The following is a 24,275-nucleotide window of genomic DNA, read 5'->3' as shown; positions in this document are numbered from 1 at the left end:
TATCCTACTTGGGATTTAATAAAACTCTTGTATCTGTGGATTGATAGTCTTCAGTAACTTTGAAAAATGCTTAGATGTTATGTTTTCAAGGATTGCTTCTGCTCCATTTTCTCCTTTTCCATTTTTGTGTCCTGGGATTCCAATTGCAGGTAAATTTGATATTTTTACCAGATATTCCATTTCTTTTATACTCAGCTCTATTTTTTTTCTAAACATTTTTCTTTGTGTGTTTCAGTTTGGATATTTTATATTGATCTATCTTTTAATGCAAACATCCTATCTTCTGCAGGTCAATCTGCTGTTATTCAAGGACTTTTCAGATGTTATATTTTGCTGTTCTAGTGCATCAACCTGATTCTTTGTAATAAATCCAATTTTCTGATGAAATTCATTATCTTTTCATTAATTTTGCCCCTCTTACCTTTAATTTCTTTGATCTATCGGAACTGGTTATTTCAAAGCCTTCGTCTGTTAACCTCAATATTTGAATCGTTTAAAGATCTCTGGATACCATTAAGTTTTATTCCTTTGATTATCAGCCACATTTACTAGGCTTTTCACAAATCTAGTAATTTTTAATTATCTGACAAACATTTTGTGTATGGACCTTTTGAAGGTCTAGATGACATCTTCTAATGGTGAACTTTCCACATTAGGAAGATAGTGTTAGACATTGTCTCATTCTAACCCTCATTATGCTGAGTTAGGACTGGGTTGCAGACATATATAACTCAGTTAAACCAGTTCACCTCTGTTTCTCAAGCATGTTCTTCCATGTCTTTTTATTAAAAGCTGGCGGGTCTCTATCACCTTAGCCTTGAAAGACTGTGGCAGAGTTGGTCTGTTCTTCAGAGGTTTCACTTTTTTTTTTTTTGACTTCCTGCTTCCCATTGCTTCCAACTTTGGCAAACATACTGAGGAGTCCAGCCATGTGTTTGAGGTAGGTCTCATCCTCAAGTGGGACTTTGTCTCTTAAATACCATGGTAGCACAGGAGATTTACTTTGCTTTTTAAAAGCTTCCCAGTCTCAGAATTCAGCAAATAGTACTGTCAGAAAACTAACCATGTGTTAGGATGTCTGAAGTTTCCAATTGTTCCACCAACCCCACATGACCACTATAAGCTTTGCTGATTTCTTATTCTTCCAGTGAAGCCCCTATGTGAAGGCCAAGCCCAGTCATCAGCCCATGTATGAATAGGCAAATCCTCCATAGAAAATAGTCAGTGAAAGGCTGTTCATCTCTTCTATGAGCTTTCTCTTCTAGGGATCATTTACTTCTCCTTGATTCCTCAACTTTCCAAGGTATTTAAAAATTTTTTTTTAATTTTATATATTTTTGAGAGAGAGTGAGACAGAGCATGAGTGGGGCAAGGGGAAAGAGAGAGAGGAAGATACAAAATTCAAAGAAAATTCTAGGGTCTGAGCTGTCAGCACAGAGCCCAAGGCGGGGCTCAAATCCACAAACTGAGAGATCATGACTTGGGCCAAAATCAGACACTTAACCAACTGAGCTGCCCTGATGCCCCTCCAAGGTCTTTAATTTTGTTTTTTTCAGTGTAACTGGTTTTTAAAGGCTATCGAAGTAGAAATAATGGTCCTTATCACCTACTATTTTCCTGCCTGGAACTAGAAGACTAAATAAATATATTTGAATGAATGGACGAACTTCTCAAAAGGTTGTGATGAGAATGCAATGCTATTATACATGTAAAATTATGCAGCACACTAGACTTTATTGATACACTACATTTATGTTAGTTATTGTTATAATTGGCTCATGGTCTTCAGCTTTCTAGTCTATTGTCCTAATTTTCATTTTAAGTACATTTTTCTCCTTAGGCCTAGAAGAACATCTAACACTGCTTATATCTCATGTTTTTATGTGTCAGAGTAAGTTTGTATCCTTGCTTAACCTTTGCATAATCTACAAATGTTTCACTTCCTTAAGTGGTTTTTTTTTTTCTTTTCTTTTCTCTTTGCATCTTGCCATAGAGTTAAGATCATATCTGCCATGATGTGGCCACAACATGAGGTGGTGGGTCATGTGTCTTAGTGATTATGGCAATGTTTTCTACCTGGAGATCTTCAGGAAAGTTAGTAAATGAAAGGATTTTGTATGTATTTATATTGATTTTTTTTTAGGAGTAAACACACTTTAGAAATATTGAAGTCTCTGTAGCACTGGATACAGTTTGAGAGAAGAGAAGTGGGGTCAAGTTCTTGACTTAGGCATGGTGAAACTTAGAAGTCAAGGACAATAGAATCTAGTATCAGTATTACCACAGGATTAAAGCATTCTTGGTGTATCCTGTATACTACTTACCTTCTGGTTCTGTGACTAATTTGCCATAGTTAGAGAAAGTTTTTGATTGGCCCAATATCTTTAATAAGTCTGTCCCTCTTAACCATTAAAAACAAACAAATAAACGAAAGCCGGGAGTCTGATGACTATATTACTTTTCTGCTCGCAGGTGGCCTTGTGGCTACATTTTCAAGCAGGTTTTGGTAACATATGAAGTTGCAGGCACCTTCTATCTAAGATAGAAGATATCTATCTAAGATGATTCTTTCAAATTACTTAGTGTTATGTTAGGCTTCTTTACCTCTTTATTTGTCAGTAAGGTAGAATAATAACCTTATGGAAATAAGCAAAGCTTTGCTTTCTATCTTTAACATTGGATATGATATGAAACTCTCACTTCATTTTAAGTTCCTTCTACGTAAAAGTGGCTTAATATGGCCTTCCTACTCTGTACCATGTCATTATCGTTTATGAGCATTTCTCTGGTACACTGTACTTTCAAGGCACTGTATAATCACTACTTAACTATTCAACACAACACCCCCATGAAATAGGCCAGTGGAATTGTCTCTACTCTATAGACATGCAGACTGAGACACTCAGAGATTTAGAGACATGCCTGAAGCTATAGAACAAGCCAGAATAGAGAAGCAAGTCAGAACTCATGGGTCTTGATTTTATTTTAAGATCCTGAAATAAAAGGAATTTCTTACAAGTGCAATGCCAGAACAATACCAGAAAGTTGAGAGGTGGTGGCATTATATTTGTACTTGATTTTAAATCTGACTGCATTTTCAGGCAAATGCAATCTGGAGGTTTTTTTTTTTTTAAATATGAGTTTGAGAGAGTTCATTGATTTTTTTGTTTTTTTTTTTTCAAATGTTTATTTATTTTGAGAGAAAGAGAGAGAGAGAGAGAGAGCAGGAGAGGGGCAGACAGAGGGGGTGAGAGAGAATCCCAAGCAGGCTCCATGCTGTCAGCTCAGAGCTGGGCATCGGGCTCAGTCCCACAAACCGTGGTGAGTCCATGACCTGAGTTGAAATCAAGAGGTTAATGCTTAACTGACTGAGCCACCCAGGCGCCCCTTGTTGATTTTTCAAATGTGCCTTGAGCTTCTTCTGAATTTTAACATTATCATCAGTAGGTCACCATAGCCCAACCAGGAAGGAGAACAGGGGGCCCTCACAATTTCATGTTCAATGATGAGTGTAGCACCTCTCCAACTCAAATGCCAGTTTTGAATTGCCCAAGCAAAGGACTGTTATTACTTTGGCCAGCCTTTCAAGGGAAAAGCCAGAAACCCATTTGCTCATTAACAAATGTGCCAAGCTTAGTGCTGGGTCCTAGAGAAACAATTCTTAAGTAAAGGATGGTTAAAAACAAATAAAATAATGTTCAAAGTGTTTTAAACAATTCCTGTTGTGTAAGCACATGAGCTGCTTGGCCTGTAATCCATGGTTTCCTTACTTGTTGCATGTGCCATGCCCATTCTGGCCTCAATGTGGCAAAGAATCCTGTGATTAACTGGCTACAGGAAAGGCAGCAACAGTGCCCAACCTAATTTTAAACCCTTTAAATGGCAGCTTGACATTGAAGCACAGCAAATACAACTGATCTGAGGGCTTTTTATTAACCACTCTTGATGGGAGGAAATGGTAACTCTTAAGAAAGAATAGAAACCCCTTTGGCCTAAAGCAATTATTCTGCTGTAGATCCCAAGGCCAGGAGGGATGACCACACAGGAGGAAGACAAGCAATTCAAAATGGGACTCTCTGTGGAAGTGAATCATGCTCAGAGTAACAAGTATTTTTTTCTGCTTTATTGTGTGGGTGCTCTTGAGCCAAATAGCAGAGGGGAATGAGCGAGCAGAGAAGGGGGTAGGAGTCAAGGCAGTTTTCCAAGATGGTGCCAACGAGTGACTTGGGGAATTTTAGAAAGGGTAATATTATGGCTGGTTTTTCCGACTAACTGCCTCAACTCAATTTTGCTAAGAGACATCACTGGCAATTCTGTGCTTGCATCCAAAAGAATGTGAAAAACAACTGCAAAATAAGCCAGTTGCCCCATTTCCTTTCTTTTTCTGAGTAATAATAGCCTTCTATCTTTTGATGCATTGATTTTTTTTTTAAACCCTTTTTGTAACTCGTGTTTTGCTGTTAGCAGCAATTGATTGCATGAAAGACCAGATCCGTTCAAACGTACACACACAGTCTCAAAAACAGTTTTGAAGCTTTTGGTCATTTTAATGTTAATAAGTTATGAATACTTTTACCTACTTCTTAACCACATTGGACTGGTTTCTCAACTGATTTCTTCTCTGTTTTGAGATAATCTGTAAGAAAATATGGTTTAGCGAATTGGGTGGATAGGGCTAAACTATATTTCCTGCCAACTTATACTATTTAGCTCCTGCCCTGAGACAGCACTAGCCCAGAGGTTTACACTAAACATCTAATTGCCTGCAGGTTTCCTCATTTCTTTCAGAAACCCAGGGGAAAAAAAAAGAAGAGATGACAAATTGGCCAAAGAGCCATGGCCTTTATACTGTTGGTCTGCTGGAGTTGGCCAATGGTCTTAGTCTTAGGAAAGAGCTATTCAACACTGTCTTCCCCATTAGGGGTACAAGGGAGGAGGGTGGAAATAAGCCTCCTATTTGATCCTCTTCTCCAGGACATTTGTAGGAAATTTCTCTCCTGTGGAGCCAGCTAACTGTAATGTGTTGGCTCATCCCACTTGCTTCTTCTTTGCCTTATTAAGATCTGGTATCCAACATCCATCACTGTGTGCATGACTTTTCTGAAGTGGTTACACTAACTGGCCAACACCTTTCTCAGACCATCAGACAAAGAGTTTCCTGACACTGGCCTAAAAGTTGCAATAGGTTATCATAGCAATGTTTGGACTTTCTCTTTGACGGATGGTGTGACATCCATAAATCAGAACTCATTAGAGATGTTAAAGTTTTACTGTATATATATTGACATAATAGAGGTTCATGATATGTTAAGTGGAAAATATAGATTACAAAAATACATACATATTTTGATTCTATTTTATAACTGTATACACATATTAGAAAGCCTGGAAGTTTATATAACACTGTATCATTGGAATATCTTTGAGGAACAGATTTTGTTTTCCCTTTTCTCTTATCACTATTTAAGAAATGTCTTTAATACACATATATAATAATTTCATAAACTAAAGTCAATTTTTTATTATTTCAAAGTGTGTTATAGTGATAGACAAAATTGTAGTAATATACAGAGAAGAAGAGACATTTTTCAAGAAAGTGTGTGAGTTCTTCAGTGGTCCAGAAGAGGATATAGTGTAAATGTAACAACATTTCCCAGATAAACAAATAATAATAATATGTAGCACTGTGTCAGGCACTCTATTAATATTATCACTAACCTTCACAATAGTTCTTCAAAATGAATATAACTCTTATTATTCTTTCCATTTTACAGAAAACTGAGGCTCACAGGGTCTATATGACTTGTCCAAGTTACAGCTAACAGGCTGTGATTCTGAATTTAATTTGCTACTTCATGGAGATGGCTGTTTGTACTTAGGGTGAGGAGACAGTAACTGACACCTATTTCACAAATAGGTTCATCATCATTGCTGATCAGCTTCCATGTAAATGGCTAGTATGGTTTGTTACTGTTTTATAGCCAATCCATTATATTATAGCTTGTCCCTGCAGGAAATTTCCTAGATGAAATGTGGATACATATAAATGTGGATGCATATAAAATATAAAGCAGACAGAAGTACATCCTTTTATTTACTTATAAATCCCCCAAATATAGGCACTGGCTACGTGCATGAAAACGAAAAGGACTTGGCATATGTTTTCACTTGGGTACCTAATTTTGCTGTGCTAGTTTTAGGGGAAAGTAGAAGAGCCTGGATGGAGAATAATTTCTAGAATGGGGAAAGGTGGGTATTGTGATGGTTGAGGAAAAATGGAAAATGAAAGAGAAGTAAGAAGAAATACAGAAGAGTCATGGAAAGCAAAAATGAGTCAGTTTGTTTCCAGATCAATATTTGAGCTCAATTAATTTATGAAACAGAACTCTCCAAGTTATTTTAGTGAGAAAAAGAAGACTTGGAAATGTTTGCAAAAGATGGGATTCCAGCCACAGAGGAATTAAACAGCTTGATATGAGGAAAATCATAAAGCAGTGGTATGCTGGTAAATGTTTAACAACTGACTCTCAGGGAAAAAAAAACCAACCCTGATTTGTTCCCTTACCCATTTCTACAGTGTAAATACTCCCACCAAGGCTGATTTCAAATGACCAATGTTGATGAAAATGGAATTGAGAAGATACTGCATAACATTGACTCCTGTAAGTCAGAGTTAGCTAGCTCAAGCACAACACTGAATCATGCTATTGAAGAATGAAGTCAATGGACTAAGGCTACTAATTTCACACTGCAGATTTAGAATTTATTATCTCTTGAGACAGGTTTTAGGTTTCAAATTTCCCTTAGCACACCCCTTCTTCATAGAAAGTGTACAACAATAATTTAAACAAGATTATTTGGGGCAAATATATTGGGATTCAGCAAAGGACTTGGATTAATGGTTGGACAGTATGTTCATGTTGGCCAATTGTAGCATATAATAAGTGCTCAATAAATGATGGTGCCTCTCCTTTCCATTCCTTCAATACACACATGCACGCACACACACACACACACACACACACACACACACAGCTTCTTCTCCCCACTTGACTCATATCTTCTTCTTCTCCTTTTTAATGTTTTTGTTTGTTTGTTTGTTTTTGAGAGACCAAGAGACAGAGCACAAGTTGGGGAGGGGCAGAGAGAGAGGGAGACACAGAATCTGAAGCAGGCTCCAGGCTCTGAGCTGTCAGCACAGAACCCAATGCAGGGCTCGAACTCATGAACTGTGAGATCAGGACCCGAGCCGAAGTCAAGACTGGAAGCTTAACCAACTGAGCCACCTAGGTGCCCTGACTCATATCTTCTTCAAACAGTTCTATTGGGATTACAACCCAGACTAAGCATACTTATGCTTGCTCTCATAGCAGCTGCTCTTGCCCTCCTTCTAAGAACATACTCATTCTAACAACATGTGAATTGATATAAATTACATAAATAAAATAGAATAACAGTTCATTACTTTTGTATAGAAGTTTACAGTATTCCAGCTGTCTTGACTATCTTCTCTGAGCCTTTCTCACAGTGAACTGGTGTGACGTGCATTTAGTGCAGGGACGATTTATCTCCATTTCACAAATGAGAAAAAAATGAGACTACAAAGATAATGTGATTTACCTAAGTGTTCACATATGGATATAACCAAAATATGGGTCTTCAAATTTCTTTAAAAAATTTTGTTAACGTTTATTCATTTTTGAGAGACAGAGGGACACAGAGCATGAGTAGGGGAGGGGCAGAAAGAGAGGGAGGCACAGAATCCGAAGTAGGCTCCAGCTTCTGAGCTGTAAGCATAGAGCCCCATGCCGGGCTCCAACTCATGGACCTTGAGATCATGACCTGAGCTGAAGTTGGACCAACTGAGCCACCTAGGTGCCCCTGGGTTTTCAAATTTCTAACTTGAATGCTCTTTCCACTTTTAGGATAAAGTTGAAAAGCAGAACATTTGTGGCTCTACAGGTAAATGCCTGCAAGAGAGTAGCTAGGAATGGTGCTTTCCAGAAATTTGGCAGAGATAAGTTTTCCCTTCTTTATGGTGGCTTAAGTTTGCCTCAGTATTTTATTTTTGAAATAAGTAAGAAATAAGAATAAATAGAGTTTTCAAAAGCTTTACTCTTGTTCTTTCACCATGTTGGGGTGCATGTGGGTTATGCATTCATTTCATTTATTTTGCTCATTCTAATATGTGTGTGCCATGCTCTGAGCTGGGAGTTGGGATGCAAGTTTGTACAGGAGGATCATAGTTCCTGCCGTTATGGAACAAACTTGTAGACGACCAAACATGCCATATGGAGCCAATAAACTTCATATAGTTAGAATAAACCAAATTTTTTTGGCGTTAGAACATCAGTTCATGGAAGTGATAAATGTACTATGGAAGGTATGTGGGAAGATTCTTGGGCAAAGTGGTCACATGCCGGGAGGTGATCAATTTTAGATTTCTTAATAAGTTTTGTTTAGTAAGTGCAATGGGAGACAAATATTAACTGAATGCCTACCAAGTGTCATTGCCCCACTCACTTCCTACAAAGACCCCCTAAACTCTATATTAAGGATGAGGGAATTTGTTGCTAAGTGCAACTCGCTCAGGTCTGCACATCTATTAAGTGGCAAAAGTCAAACCTGAATATGCTTGCCTTTTCCACTACAGTGTGCTGCCTCCTTTGACCAAATCTTGATCTTTAGGATTTTAATCCTCTGTTATCTCTTTAATATGGGTACTGAGCTCTCTCGAGCCAGCCAGATTTCAGTGTGTGTGTTACTTGCCCTACCCACCCCACTGCACACACCCATAATGGGTTAATGAGTGGGATACACAAAAGTAAAATAATCTTGCTGCTAGGAGCTTCCACTAGAAGCTTGCCCATTCTTTCTATTTTAATCATCAAGACAGGTGGAATCGAAACAACCCCTTACACTGTTATGAACACCAGCATCTCCTTTGTATACACCGTGTTACTTAAGTGTTTCTGGCTTGAGTTGGGGTCAGTGGCAAGATACACTTTATCAGAAACAAGACAGAAGGATTGATTTCACAATAAACTAAACATTTACAAGCAATAAAACCTCTTCACTCATGTACTAGCTTATAGAACTAAAGCTATCTTTCTCCTCCCTACCTCCCAGGGGTTGGAGACTTTAGGAAATTATAGTTCTGACCTCTTTAGGATGCTGTTGCATGCATAGTCTCTATCGTATTTCTTTTGGATATGGTCCACCCATAGCATTACCACCCTGTCACAGGGAGAAGTGGTTCCCAGCAGTCCTGCCCTGTATTCCATAAATACCCTGCTTTACCCCACCTGAATATGTACATAAAGGTTATACATGAGTGCTAAGTGTAGGGATGCCTCTGTAATTGGTGATATTTAAATATACGTTTTGGACACTCATGGGTGTTCTCTCTCCCTCTGTCAAGTATAGACACACACACACACACACACACACACACACACACACCTCCTTAAATTCACAAGATTTCTTTCAAAAGAGACACAGAAAAGAATATCTGTTTTCTGGGTAAAGCCTCACATATTTTCTTAAGGCATCTTTCACAAATTGTTGATAAGGTTCAGCTTTTACTCAGTATACTCAAATTTTTAAGGCAACTCTAAAATAAATTTCTACTGACTTACAGGTGTAATTAAAATCTAACTTCATTTGAAAAATGTTCCTGACTTGTCTTTAAATGTGCTATTTGTCTGAAGAGTTGAATTTTGGGTTATTTGAAAAGATTTTTTTTACAAAGTTTTGTTTGTTTCTTCTTCACTTAGAAAAGGTTCTATTGAAAATAGTAATTTGATTTAGTATTATTAAGAGTTCTTTAAGAGAAATATGTGAAACCTGTCTATTAATCTGATTAGACAAAAAATGTATGTGGTTGATGTTTCTGGCTGACTAGATTTGATGGCCCAAAGGTTAATTTTAAATGAAAAGGTACCCCCAAAACAGAGTACAGCCAAATAGGTGAGACAGGTGACCTAACAATGTGTCTGAAATCAGTCGTTTCACTATATAATGGGAAAATGTCATCATCTAGACTGAATGAAGGAGTGCCAGGTCCAGATCGTCTCAAATTCTACAAAACTGCCAGCACAGCAATTGTTAACTCCCGTGGGGAAAAAGTATGTGTGGGCTCAAACTTTGGACTTGAAAACAAAATTAAGTGTCTGATAAAAATGGTTTACTAGAATAATTTGTTAATTTAAATTATTTTATTATTTATCTTAAATAGCTTTGGGCAATTGCATAAAGCAGCGTTTATGTTCATTCTTCTCTTTTCAAAATAAGAGAATGTTTTGCTTTGTGTACTTTGTGTTTCAGCGTCAGGATATTGGGGTTATATAAATTAATTGTATCTTTGGCATGAATAGACTCTTTAGGAATAACATGTTGAAGTAGGGATGGCTTTTTTTCTTTTACCACCCACATTATGTTATGAGTAGCACAGGGTATTTAAATGCTTTGGCACAGAACATGAATAGAGAGCTGATCTTGAAAATGCCATTATCATTATTTATTTTGAAATTGACACTTTGCTCTATTTTAAGGCTTACACCCAGTTTTTATCTGTGTATTTCAGATAATCCAACACACACACAAGAACTAGCCCCAAATGTCTTTCTTTCTTCACCCCATCCTTGGGTCTTTCCATGTAATTTTTTGAGGAAAAAATAAAAGGCGAAGAAAACATGGGTCTAGAAAAAGACATCAACTGAGGAATTTTGTTTATTATAACTGGACAGCTGCTGTTGGCCTAGTAAGGATCATTTTATGTTTTATTTTGATTGAAGAGATATCACTTTGCCAACCATAATTTTCACAATTCAGCTTTTCAGTTGAAATGAGATGACCTTTAGATTTTCTTTCTTTTTTTTTCCCAGCAGATGGTTGTTCCCTAAAAGTGTCATTGTCTGGCAGATGATTATGCTAGTACCTTAAAAGTGACTGATTTGATGTTATATTTAATAGATTCTTCTTTTTATCCTACCTTGGCTGAAATCCATGTATTGGCTACATATGTTTACTCTAGTAGTATGAAAAAGTCCTGTGGGGATTCTAAGGGAAGGAATTTGGCCCTCAGTCTTGGAGAGGATGCTATTGATGTCTTTATTTGATAAAGATTTTACTTTTGAATTAAGGAAGTACTTCAAAAATACACTCTACAAAGTGACGAACATGAAGCAGGGCTATTGATCCACTGCAAACTTTGGTTTTGGGATAATATGAGCAGAACCTGTGTCAGTTATTTCTGTGTTGCCATTGTCTGGCCCATAATAAGAATGTACATAGGAATACATATACTTTTCATCTGGGTCTGTGACTGTTGACTTTTTGGAGAGTCCATTATTTACATACTGTGAAATGGATTTCTATAGACTGAATATTTGTATCCCCCACAAACTGTTATGTTGAAATCCTAACCCCTAAGGTGATGGTATTAAGAGGTGGAGTTTTTAGGGGGTCATTAGGTCACGAGGGTGGTGCCCTCATGAATGGGATTGGTGCCTTCATAAAAGAGATCCCTTGCCCCTTCTGCCACGTGAAAACATGGGGAGAAGATGGTCACCTAGGAACCCAGAAGCGGGCACTCAGTAGACACTGAATCTGCTGATGCCTTGGACTTCCCAGACAGAACTGTGAGAAATAAATTTCTGTTACTTATAGGCCACCAAATCTGTGGTAGTTTGTTAGAGCAGCCCAAACAGGCCGAGACAACATTAATGTACTGAACTTTTAAAAGTACTGAGTTGTACAGCTGAGTTTCATCTTGATACAGCTAACTGATCTTAGAACAAAAGCGACACTGAGAAAGAGCTCATAAGTGCATTGGATGGACATCTTTGCTGGGTAACTTAGTCTGGAGTCATTGGGATTCCAATTTTTATGGAGCATATGCTCTTAATTCCTGGAGTGCTAGAGGACACATGTGGCATCTTATGCAGGACTATTTTGGGATGAAGTCTGGTATAAGGATGATGAATAGAAATAGCACAAGTGAATTTTGCCAATGACACGCCAACATCTTTGCAAAATGAGTATTTGTGTCTAGAGCAGTTAAAGGAAAGTGAAAATGGACATTCCATTTATTGACAGGATTTCTAAGAAGTGAAGGGCAAAGTTTTAAAGGTCACTTGGTTAATCTTCCAGGACTACATATGTTAGGCGTTAAAGGTAAAGATCTTGCTCAGCCTAAAGCTTCATCCCATCAAATAAAATGCTGCAATATTTTCTCGAGATCACAAAATGTTTCTTATAGAAGTAAGGCATTAGATGGTTATCACAGTCTCCTGAAATTCAATGACTTTCAGAACACCCAGTTTAGTACACGTGAGAGATTAGTTTACATACTTTAATCTGGGTGGATTCATGAAGTATTTCGTTTAGTCATATATATGCTAATCTGGAGTTCCAAAAAGAGGAATAATTGCTACCCAGCTCCTGCCCCTCCTGCACCCATTTCCATAATATTTATTAACTCAACTCTGATACTTGTGGTTTTTCTCTATTCATCCCTACATTTATGCTCCCAAAGCATTACATTGCATTGTAATTCGTTTTTACATTTCTGTTTCCCCTACTAGAATGCATCCTTTATTTATTTTCTCTGGGCAAAAAAAAAAAAAAAAAAAATTCCAATTTTATTAAGAAATAATTGATATCTATTACTGCATAGGTTTAAGGTGTACAGCATGATAGTTTGGTTTACATATACTATGAAATAGTACCACAATAAGTTTAGCTAGCATCTATCATCCCATTTAGATACAATAAAAAAAAAATCCCTTATTTGTTAAGCTTAGTTTATAGAGTGAAGAACAGGAGTCTATGGCCAGACCACAAGATCACCTGGGTTCAAATCTCAACTTGTTCAGTGACAACCGTCTGGGTGAGCTTGGGTGAGTTACTTCATTTCTGTGAGTCAATGCCCAATTCTTTAAATTTGAAAGACAATATGCCTGAGTCATAGGATTGTTATAAGGATTAAGTGAGTTAATTTATGAAATTACAACATGGCTCAGGACGTAGTAAGTGCTAGATAAATATTAAATGTTACTGGTACATGGCACTAATTCAACAAATGTTGAATGACTGGATGGAAAATTATTAGAAATATTTGAAAGAGCGTCTCTTACTGTTGAGGTGATCCAACCTTTTTACATTGATCAGCACTTAACGAGGCTGAGAAGGTTCACTTGAAGATGTTTTGAAACTCTGGTTATTTTCTTATATGCTAGTGTGAGTCACTGTCTTATATACTAAGCAAAATTACTCTTATGTGGTCAAATTATTTCTTCTTTTAGCATCCTCGATAAAGATACTAGACCCTGTTTGGGATCTATAGTATCAGCATTGTTAATTAAGTAGCCACACTATAATGCTGTACCAAACATATCCATTGAGTTTATAATTCTGTCCTCTGCTACCTTATTGTTAGCATCTCTAGTTAGCTCTTGTGTTCGTTTTGGGCCTGGATTTCAGACTCTTCAGATTCCTTTTATATTGCAGTGGTATCCATGGCAGAAAAAAACTATTCCTAGGTTTGACTCAAGGCAAAGCAATTGATCTCTCAGATAATGAAGGATGTGTATTGGGGATTAAAACAAAGAACAATTAGCACATATATTAGCTTGGATCATGTTTATACTTTATTATCAACTGTCATCATTTGTTTAAAACAAGATCTCCTGCATTTATTTGACTAATAGAGCCCGGCAGAGAGTGATAAGGTGTTTAAATTTCCTCAATTATGTTTAAATTTTGGTTTCCTTATATTTCATGGCAGGAATTAACTTTCCAGTCAGGGTTTTACAAAATGATTCTTACAATCATCGTCGAGTCTTAAATGATTAATCTTTGTAACTGAACCATAAACCTCAATGAATGGAAGGTCTGCATTTTTTTTGTCTTAGCTCCTGATTCTCCAAGAAATTCTATATGCTTTGAGAATGAATAAGGTCCCATCTAGAGGTAAATTAATATGTGCTACAATGTATTTTTTATCCTTTAAAAAGAATCTTTAAAGGTAGAAGGTGCTTGCCAAGTCAAACCAAATATTAAAAAGGGTTGCAAAGTAAAAAAAAAAAAAAAAGAGTCCTTCCTCATTCTAATTTCACTTCTCAAAAATTATTACTATTAACATTTGCCATCCTTTCCTCTGCTCATAGTAACACATACACACATGCACAGAAACAGGGTGTTTCTTTTCTTAAACAAATGAGATCACATCATGCATATCATCCTACACTTGGCCCTTTTCACTTCACAATGCTCATAGGATCTTTCCAAGTCAGCACATACAGATGTACACATTCTTTTTAGTGTTTGCACAGAATTCCATGGTCTCAGTTTACTGTGATTTATTTCGCCACCTCCCCTCTTGGTGGGCATTTAAATTATCTCTAATTTTCCACTATTACAAACAGGGCTACAATAATCATGTGTGTCTCTACCTCTTTACACATTTCTGGGATTATATTTTTGTAGGATAGCTATAGTCAGGATAGAGAGGATTGCTACAGTTGTACAGGATAGTGGCCTGCTAGGTTGTCAATTGAATAATTTGGAAATATTACCAATGTTTATTTTTCTTTCTCCCTCCTGCCCCTGCCATATTCAAGCAGCTAAGGTCTTCTGTGTTCATTGTCACTGAGGAAAGATGCTCCAGCTCTGAAATCAGGGTGGGGAGAGCATCTTCAGGACTTTGGTTTCCAAAACTCCAAATCCGTAGGGGAATGAAGGAAACTGGCAAAGACAAAATGTGTGGGAGACACATCGTAAAAGACCACAGAACTTCTGTTTTAGGTTAGAGAAAGTTTTTCCAGCATGGTGGAAAGGGAGGGAGGGTAGAGGGGAAGTGAGGATAGTGGGAGCGTTTGCAGGTCCTAGAGGCAGGCCAGGGCCTATGTTTTCCAGGTTATAATCTCAGTGAGGAAGCTGACCACAGGGATTTAGGGAAGTGGGGCCCCAGAGAAGAAATACTGTGTGTTGCATAGAGGCAAATCTGCCCACAAACAACCGTGCCAAGATCCCAAGCCTCCAGCTTAGCAGGGGAACAGCAGAATTATTCCCAGTCCCTCGAGCATGATATGAAAGGAGCAGAGAAATTTACTGGACGTAAAAGGATCATGCCACCAGGAACAAGGGACATCTCATCAGTGATCTGTCTGGGATACCAGCTGAAGACTGGGTGAGCCAATGACTTCTTGGAGAATTTCGTGTGGGCTAATGATTTGGAAGATCATATACCTCTCTTCCTCCTTCTGAACATCTTGACATGACATCAGAATTTAGAACTATTCATAGGGAAAGAGGGGGATCTTTAATTGGTTGCAGTTGAGTTTCTGTGATTCTGTGATTGGCTACTGAGATTCTTATCTATTCTATAGGATTTGTGCATTTAAAATGTTTTATAGCCACTACGTTTTGTTTGTTTTGTTTTGTTTTGTTTTTTCCTTCTCCTCAGAAATAGTTATTCCACTTTATGGTCCCACCAATAATGTAAAAGAGTACCTATTTATTCCTATATCCTTACCAACACTAGATGCTATCACTCTTTTGAATTTTTTGTTGTTGTTGATGTAATAGGAGAAAAAATGCTATCTTATTGTTGTTTTAATTTGTGTCTTCCTAGACATTGGTGAGCATCTTTTCATATTAGTTGATTATTTATATTTGTTTTTATGTGAAGTGCTAATGTAGTTCATCTTATTCTTTTGTATTTTTGATGATGCATTTTATCTTCTACTTAAAAGACTAACTACTGAAGCTTAAGATTAGCTAATGACACTTAAGTGATGTTTAGTCTTTCAACACTACCCCTCAATCCAAAGGAGAATATATCATGCTCTCCAAAGATAACTATTGCAGGGTGGCTCAGTCAGTTGAGCATGTGACTTCGTCTCAGGTCATGAGCTCATGGTTCGTGAGTTCGAGCCCCGCATTGGGCATTGTGCTGACCAGTCAAAGCCTGGAGCCTGTTTCTGATTCTGTGTCTCCCTCTCTCTCTGCTCACCCCTGCTCACGCTCTGTCTCTCTCTTTCTCTAAAAAATAAGTAAACATTAAAAAAAAATTCAAAGATAACTATTGGTCTGTTAGAGAATCAGTCTTTTTTTTAAAGCACTTCCCACCTAGTTAGTCTTGTTTTAATGTCTTAATGAAAGACATTATGATTCTCCTATAGAAAGAAATTTAGGTGGGGAGGGGGTGAAAGGGACATTGAAAAACATTTTTAGTTATCTTCCAATAGTTATAATAGTTATCTTCCAATGTTTTTTGTATTTCTAGTGAAAAATAGTATTTAAAAAATACATCGTGGATTTCTTAAATCAGAAGAGCAAGATTATAAGGATTATGACTGGCCATTTACTAAATTATCTTTCTTTAAGCTCCTTTCCAGTGGATTTAAATTTGATTTAAAAGCCCATTTACTTGTTTTATTTCATTTAAATTCTTCTTCAGGGCTGTTCTTTCTCCCTGTCTTCTGACAAATCTCTACTTGCTATTTTGGTGATTCTTGTAACGTTTTAATACGCATCATTGGCCAAATCACGATTCCTTCCAGTTGTGTACTCCAGTGATGTAACCCTGAGAAATCATTTATTTTAAAGATAGGAATACTGATGTTTGGGTGATGCCGGCCCGTGGCGGTGGCACCCCCAGGCCGGCTCACTTTTTCTCCCTTCCCTTCTGTCCAGGACTCAACATTACTCTGTTTCTTAGCTGTCTTTCTGTTTAACAGGCTCTGGGAATTAGACAGTTTGAAGAGCTGCTAGCTGTTCAAATAGAGGCCAGGTTGTTAGTCTTTACCATGTGAAAGCGGCTTTGATGGTCTCTGTAAAATGACCCCGTGGACACCCACCGCACCGTTGGCACCCCCCTAGCAGGCTCAGCAGAGATCAAAGCTGCCCGTTGCGTGGAGGCAGTTCCCTGAGGACAGTGTGGGAGCTTCCTGGCAGGCTCTCTTTGCTGGCTTTACAGTGCCACTACCTGTGCCCTGCTTGCTGGAGAGTACCGCTACCTGTCTGGGGTCCACGGATTAAAGAGGGCTTTCAGTGTTCAAGCCCATTCTCTGGCAGCTGGATTTCCAAGTGTACTTAGAAACTATAACCAACTCTATTAATTTTAAAATGAAGCGAGAATACCACTGCTTTTCTTTCTCTAACACTGTCCCTTTGTCTCTTCTGGGCTGAAGCTGTTCTTTTGGCCATCATTTACCATGGCTGAGATGATTTAAAATGTTATGCAGTGGGGCACCGGGATGGGCAGCTGGGAACAGGGAGCTCTCTGGTTATCAGAACTGACGTCAGCCAAAGTCTCCACCTAATGCTCAGCAGAAGGGTTGAAGACATATATTTATTGTCCTAAAAGCACTTTTATTCCTCTTGCCAGCAGGATCCTATATTCTTACTTAACCTGATAAATACCGGGCATTTGGCATTAAAAAGAGCCTGTTTGATTGAAGTGATTGTTCCCCAAATGGGTAAAGACTAGATCCCAAGCACTTTATTAAGGTGCTTTTAATACTTTTGAAAATATTCAACATAAAGTGAAAATATTAGAATGTCATTATCATTCTTAACTCAGAGGTCAGGGAGCCTGGAAGGTGCCAACAAGACAGATACCCCACTTGGTAACTTGGTTTGTCGTTTTCCGACGAGAGTGAAAGATTCTTTTTCAGCAGACAATGGTATCCTCCTCCTTTCCAGCTACCTGAGAAAACTTGTTTCTCTCATGTAAGTCTGAGGTATTTTCTGCAGGCTTGAGAGCCAAGAAACGTGACTCAAAAACTAATAGTCTGGGCCTCACAGCTTGGGCAACTAAATCTTCAGACATAACAAACTCTGTACTAGACTTTCATTTGTTTCAGATCAATCTGGGGACAGAAGCTAGATAAGCAGTAAGAAATCTAAAGATGAAGAAACTCTGTCAAGTAGAGGCAGTGGGAAGGAATTTTCTAGAGTGACGACTCAAGGTATTGTGGATTTGTGAAGTAGGACCTCTCCTTCTTGTGGCCATTGTGACATTCTTGTGGAAAAATGAAAACAGAGCACACTGTGTATAGCATGGCAAACTTAACATGGCCAAGTAAGGGCTTCTGAGTGCAGGGATTGTGTGAGGCAATACAGCCTGCATGTGTGTGGCTAGCAGTGGGCTAATGGGGCCACTGGACATGAATGTAGGAAAACACAGAACTGGCCCTCTGACTCTTTGCACATCTGCTTGTGCTGAATTCATGGATGGAAACAGAAGCAAGCTGCATTCTGAAAGTGGTGAGCTGAATTCCTTCTTAGTACACAAGAGGGGCTGAAGCAGGGAAAGGGTGGATAGATTAGGATAGTGCCTCCGCTGGTTGGATTAGCCCGTGCTATGCTGTTTGAATTGTCTGCTGATTCCTGTTTATTCTTTTCACTTAACACTCTTAACTTATCCAAGGCTTTTTGCTTTTATTATCTCCCCTGATGCCTGTTATAATACTATGAGACACATAGGGTAGCAGTGGTGTCCTTATTTAAAGGTGGGGACACTGGGGTGCCTGGGTGGCTCAGTCAGTGGAGGGTCTGACTCTTGATTTCAGCTCAGGTCATGATCCCATGGTTTGTGGGATCGAGCCCCACATGGGGCTCTGTGCTGACAGTGTGGAGCCTGCTTGGGATTCTCTGTCTGCTCTCTATCTTTCTGCCCCTCCTCTGTTTGTGTGCATGTGTGTGTGTGCTCTCTCTACAAACAAACAAACAAACAAACAAACAAACGTTAAGAAAAATAAAGGCGGGGAAACAGACCCAGGGAAGTAAAAGAATTCTCTGATTTGCACTGAGTGAAGTTGTGCAGGCAGAGCCAAGCTGGGATTTCAGGCCTGAAGCCAAGCCCCAAATTCCGTCTATGACCCATCTCCCCTATATATGCAGGCTAGCTTTACCAGTCCACTGAAATCTAAACTTCAGTTGACTTCATTTACTTGAGGAAAAATCCCCCCACCCCCCAAACACCCCTGCAAACTGTAAATATTTTTTATTACTACACAAGTAATATGTAAAGTAAAAAACGTTGGAAAATATAAATAAGGAAAAAAGAAGACAATAATATTCCTCCATAACCCCACCACATAATAACTGTCTATATTTTAGGGACTACCCTGTTGCTTTGATTGTCTAAATGCATACATATGTTTAAGCAGGCTTATAACTTTTTTTTCCAACAAAAATGAGATCATTTGGTATAGAATGGAACTATATTTTTTATTCACCTGCAGACTGAGAAAATCTGTCGAAGTCAATATTATAGACACTTTTGCAATATGCCGTTTCACAGCTGCCTACCTTTCCATTCCATAGGTATAGGAACATAGTCTGTTTTTATCCTTATGTGTTTTCAAATCTGCTATACCATAAACAATGCTGAAATGGCTACACTAGTGATTGAATTTTTGCACACATCCTTATTATTTCCTTGGGATTAGTTTCTAGAATTAGAATTGCCAGGTCAATGAGTAGGTATATGTTTACAGTCTCCACCAGAAAGCAATGTATGAGAGGGCCCATTTCTCCACCCTCCACCAGCGTTGAGTTTTCAAATTAAAAATAGGACTCCGGGTATTTTATATAGTTGCACAGGAATAGGCTCCAGAACATTGTGAAGGAAACTCTTTTTGTCCTTGCAAAGGTATACCATTTATAAACAAAGTAAGCACATAAGCACAACACATTCTTTTGCCACTTTCTTAACCCCAGAAGATCAGCTACTGTAACAAAACAAGATCCATAAGAGGGAACATTAGGGAAGATTGTACTCAAGCCCCACTTCAAAGGCTCTAAGAAAACACAACCAAAAGAAAGTCTAATCCATCAGTGGCCCACGGCCATATACCTTCTTCTATAATCCCTTCATTTTTTACAAGTTAAGTAGGGTTAAGCCAGGTCAGCACTTGGATAAAGGTCCTCTAAAGAAATCCTAAGTACCACATAAAGTGTTGTTCACGATTGTGTAAATGTCAATCCTGTGCAAACAAGCGTGTGTAGAACTTTCCAAAATACCTATTTCATAGTGGAAAATATTCCGCCTCCTGAAATTTTGCTGAAGAGAGAGTAGGAACCAATTGGAAGTGAGCTCTGTTTGGTTTGCTAGATTTCTTGGAAAGCTTGTGAAGTAATTGGTATGGCTGCACCTCATGGCTCGGGGTGATGAATTATCCACCAGAGTTCTTGATCCAGAAGGAAGACCACCCATTTTTACTGTCACAAGATGGCTGAGGAAAGTACCAGAGACTTCCAGCTGGGATGATCACATTGCACTTTCAGGCTGTCAACACAAGTAAAATAAAGAGCTGATGCAATTATCTAAGTACTTCATGAAAAAAGAAAAAACTGGAGAAAAAGGCATTTTTTTACCCGGGAATTGAAATCCTCAGTGGGCTCTCTTCCTATTGAAAAATGCCACCAATTAATACCCAGACTTTTCCCTGCACCCCTCCTTTATCCAAGGAAAAATGCCAAGTGACAGTACCACAAAATGGAAGTGGGATGGAAAAACACTGACAGGAAACACATTTTTGAATATCTAAAGGTCAGTTGGGATGGGGTAAAATAAGAGGGCTCTTTAAAGATCTAAGGTGCTCTTGTAGATTCTTTGTGTTTTAAATGTGTTGGTGGGTTTCTTAGCTCTGTTATATTACACAAATTTAATTTGCAATCCCAGTGTTGTCAGTAAGAACTGTAATCCCCAAAGCCTAAAGTACATTAAAAAAAAAATCTACTTCAAGGGTTGGGTTATACCATAAGTTAAGAAGGTATTTTTCTCATAGTTTTCCATCTGACAGTAGAAAAGTTTCAGGTGCTCTTAACAAGAGAAGATGAATCATAGCAGTTTTCTGATAACTAATGGGTTCAAAATATATAGAAAGTATATTATAGAAAGAGACTTTTTAATTAAAAAAAATGTTTATTTATTTTTGAGAGAGACAGAGCGTGAGCAGGGGAGGGACAGAGAGAGAGGGAGACACAGAATCTGAAGCAGACTCCAGGCTCTGAGCTGTCAGCACCTGACCCATGCGGGGCTCGAACCCATGGACTGTGAAATCATGACCTGAGCCAAAGTCGGCTGCTTAACCAACTGAGCCACCCAGATGCCCCAACAAAAGAAATGTTTTAAAGAATGGAGGCTTCGGGAAAACTGCCGCTAATGCACTCATTTGTTTATTCAACCCTTCTTGGACATCTACTGGGTACCACATACCATGCTAGCTGCAGGAAACACAAAGTTGAATAGACGGTTGTCCCTGTCCTCAAGAAGTTGGTCCACTGTCCTCAAGAAACATTATACCTTGAACTAGTATATTTCTCTACACAGAATTTCTCCAATGTCTGAGGGATTTTACATTTTCTAGTTTAATGAGTCCCAGAAAATTAAAGAATCTGCTTTAAAAGCTTGAAAGACTGAGATTAAATGCCTTTGATAGGTTAATGGGGCTCCAATCCCCTAGTTCTTCTCCAATGGCTTTAGAAATAGAAGAGAAATGGATGGTCAACAGCATTGCATAGCTTCTTGGAGGCCAGTTTTGAGGTGCACAGTGTAACTTCAAGCTAGTGTTACTTATTTGGATCCCAACTAAAATAACTTAGCAACACTGTTCTAATCAAACAATCTGGCAGTGTCCCTCAGATGCTAATCCTTGCTTCCCAGCAAAATTCCAAAATGGCTCTGCTGGTGCCCTCAATTCTTCTTAGGAGGACTAGCAGGAAAAAGGCTCATTTTCTTTACTTCCTGTCCTCAACAGCTGGGGGGGAGTTGAGTGGGCTTTTAAAGCGTATTAGAAATACTAAGTATATGACTTACACAGAATTTCAAAGCCTGAAACATTTTCTAGGGTAGAAAGCTATTAAATAAATGGGATATATTTTATGACACCATGATTTATCTTGCTTAAGGTCACCATTTCTATTCCCTAGAAGGAAAGACTGTTGTGGAGAAATAAACTCTTAACAATAAGGGAAAGACGATTAGCCTAATGTAAATTGTCATTTCTCAACTTCTCAATGGATCAGGTGTCCTGAAACAAGTAATCGGATACCTGTGAGTGGGCCTGGCATGTCCAGGGCATAGTCACAGTATATTCAGGTGTGGGTGGCTCTGCAGACTGGTGACTTCAGAGCCAGTGTCCCTATGGAGGGTCCCACTAACGCTGTTACACTTGTGTCTTATTGGAATGGTGGGTTATACATGTGAAACTTTGGCCTGTTTTCTTTTTGAAAAATATATTTTTTTAATGCTGAAAATATCAAATTTATTTTCACAAGCAAAATCCTAGGGGAAATGAGGAAATGGGCCATAAATTCCTTTTTAAAGTATCCACTAGTGCCTCTGTTGTGTTTATTTTAGGTTTTAGCTTGCAGCGGGTCCTCCAGCTTCTTGCTGTCCCCCAGTTGGGTTGTTGCTATGCACTTTACAAAGCACACATGCCAGTTCTTCGGGAATAAGTTGAACATTCAGCCATCCAGGCCTGAAAGACAACAAATGTAAAATAATGGGAAGAAGCTAGTCCGATAGTGAAATAAATCAGGTTATTTCAGTTGACAGAGAAACAAATTTTATGCATCAGTGAGTACCTAAATGGCCTTATGAGACTGCTGATTTTTTAAAAACTTCTCTTTACTTCTGTAATGCCTGTCTCTCCTCCTTCTCTCTGATAGTTTGCGATTCAATTTAGTTATCTGCAAGATGCAATTAGCTTATGAGCATAAGTTTTTATTTTCCAAGACATATAGTTTCATGTTGTTTTTCATTTTTATTGTATGTTTTTTTATGCTTAAAAGAAATTTAATGTTATTTTTAAGTTAATTCCCTTTCTTGAAAAGTATAATCAGTGCTTGTCTTCTGTATTTTTCCTCCCCTGTTGTCTCTACTCAAAACCATTATCAGCTGCCTTAAAAAGAGCACGTCAAGGGTTAATAGTGGAAACTCCAAGGAAGGCATTAATTCTTGTAACGACAGCACATTTCTCATTTAAGTCACTGTGGGACGAGCAGAACCCATTTGATAGTGAAACCTCATTCTGTTGACATTGAGTAACAGTTCCAAAAAAATAATTACCTTCTAACTATCTTCGAATACTCTTCACTGCTTTTTGCCTAAAGCTGCTGGGGCATTTGATATCAACCGCCTCCAAACACTCCCAATGTTCCCAAATGTTTTTTTCCCACTGGTCCACCTGCTTCCCTCAGGAAGATACTACTCATTATGAGCAAGAAAGGATCTTCTGTTTCCTTTGCACAGAGCCCCATGCTTTTCATGTTCATGTGTGTTCAAACTTCTCAATGTGCCACACCTTTAAGACAAGACAAGATGTGTCTACCCTTTCCTTCCACCATTACCTTGAACCTTCTCCAGGGTTCACTTTGCATTTCAATTACTTATGCTCTCTCTTCCCTGGCATGAGAACATCTGAGGTCTTCTCTCTCCAAGAAGGGAAAATCCAATGACTTGAAGTACTTTGCTTTCATTACTTGTAAATAGATACCTTTTACATTTAAGCCAAATATTTGCTTGAAGTATAACTTATAACTGTTTTCCTTAATTTTTGCAATGTTCCTCAGTGCCACATGAAAGAAAACTTAGGCTGAATCAGGTGACTTGGTTAAACCCAGGTTTTGAGATGCCAGTTAGGGGTGGAACTATCCACCCTTGTGGTGAGATATTATTTACACTATTTGGAATTAACAGTGATATCCTCATCCCAGTTAAGAGAGGGAAGAAGCCATCTCCTAGACCGAGGCCTCGATCATCTTTGTGATGGCAACTGCCCTCATTGAAAAATTCTCCCTGCTATAGGTATATGAGTTATTCAGTTTACCAGGGATTTCTGATGTAGCCATCAAGAAGGAGATACAATGGTAGGTCAGGGCTGGTAGGGAGAAGGCTAGGCCAACTCACCCTACTAGCAAAAGTTTCCACTGGTTGTGACTATCACATATACCTTCAGCCATAGACCTGGGAGGACCTTGCAAACATGGAGTAAGATGTAGGAAATGTACCACAATGGTGCAATGGGTGAGGTGCAGCAACAGGGTAAAAAATCATCAGGAAAATGGAAATGAGAATCACTGGATAAGAAGGGAAGGAATCAAGGACAGAGAGAATGTGCACGTGGGAATAAAGCTTAAAATGCACATACGTATTCCTGAAGCAAGGTAAAATACATTTAATTCTAAGCTCTCTAGAACCAATGTAAAAAGGAACCTTGACAATTATCTGGATGTCTTAAATGAATTAAAAGTGA

The sequence above is a fragment of the Panthera uncia genome, chromosome B1 (genome assembly GCF_023721935.1).
Source record: "Panthera uncia isolate 11264 chromosome B1, Puncia_PCG_1.0, whole genome shotgun sequence".
NCBI lineage: Eukaryota > Metazoa > Chordata > Mammalia > Carnivora > Felidae > Panthera > Panthera uncia.
This window is presented reverse-complemented; position numbering follows the sequence as displayed.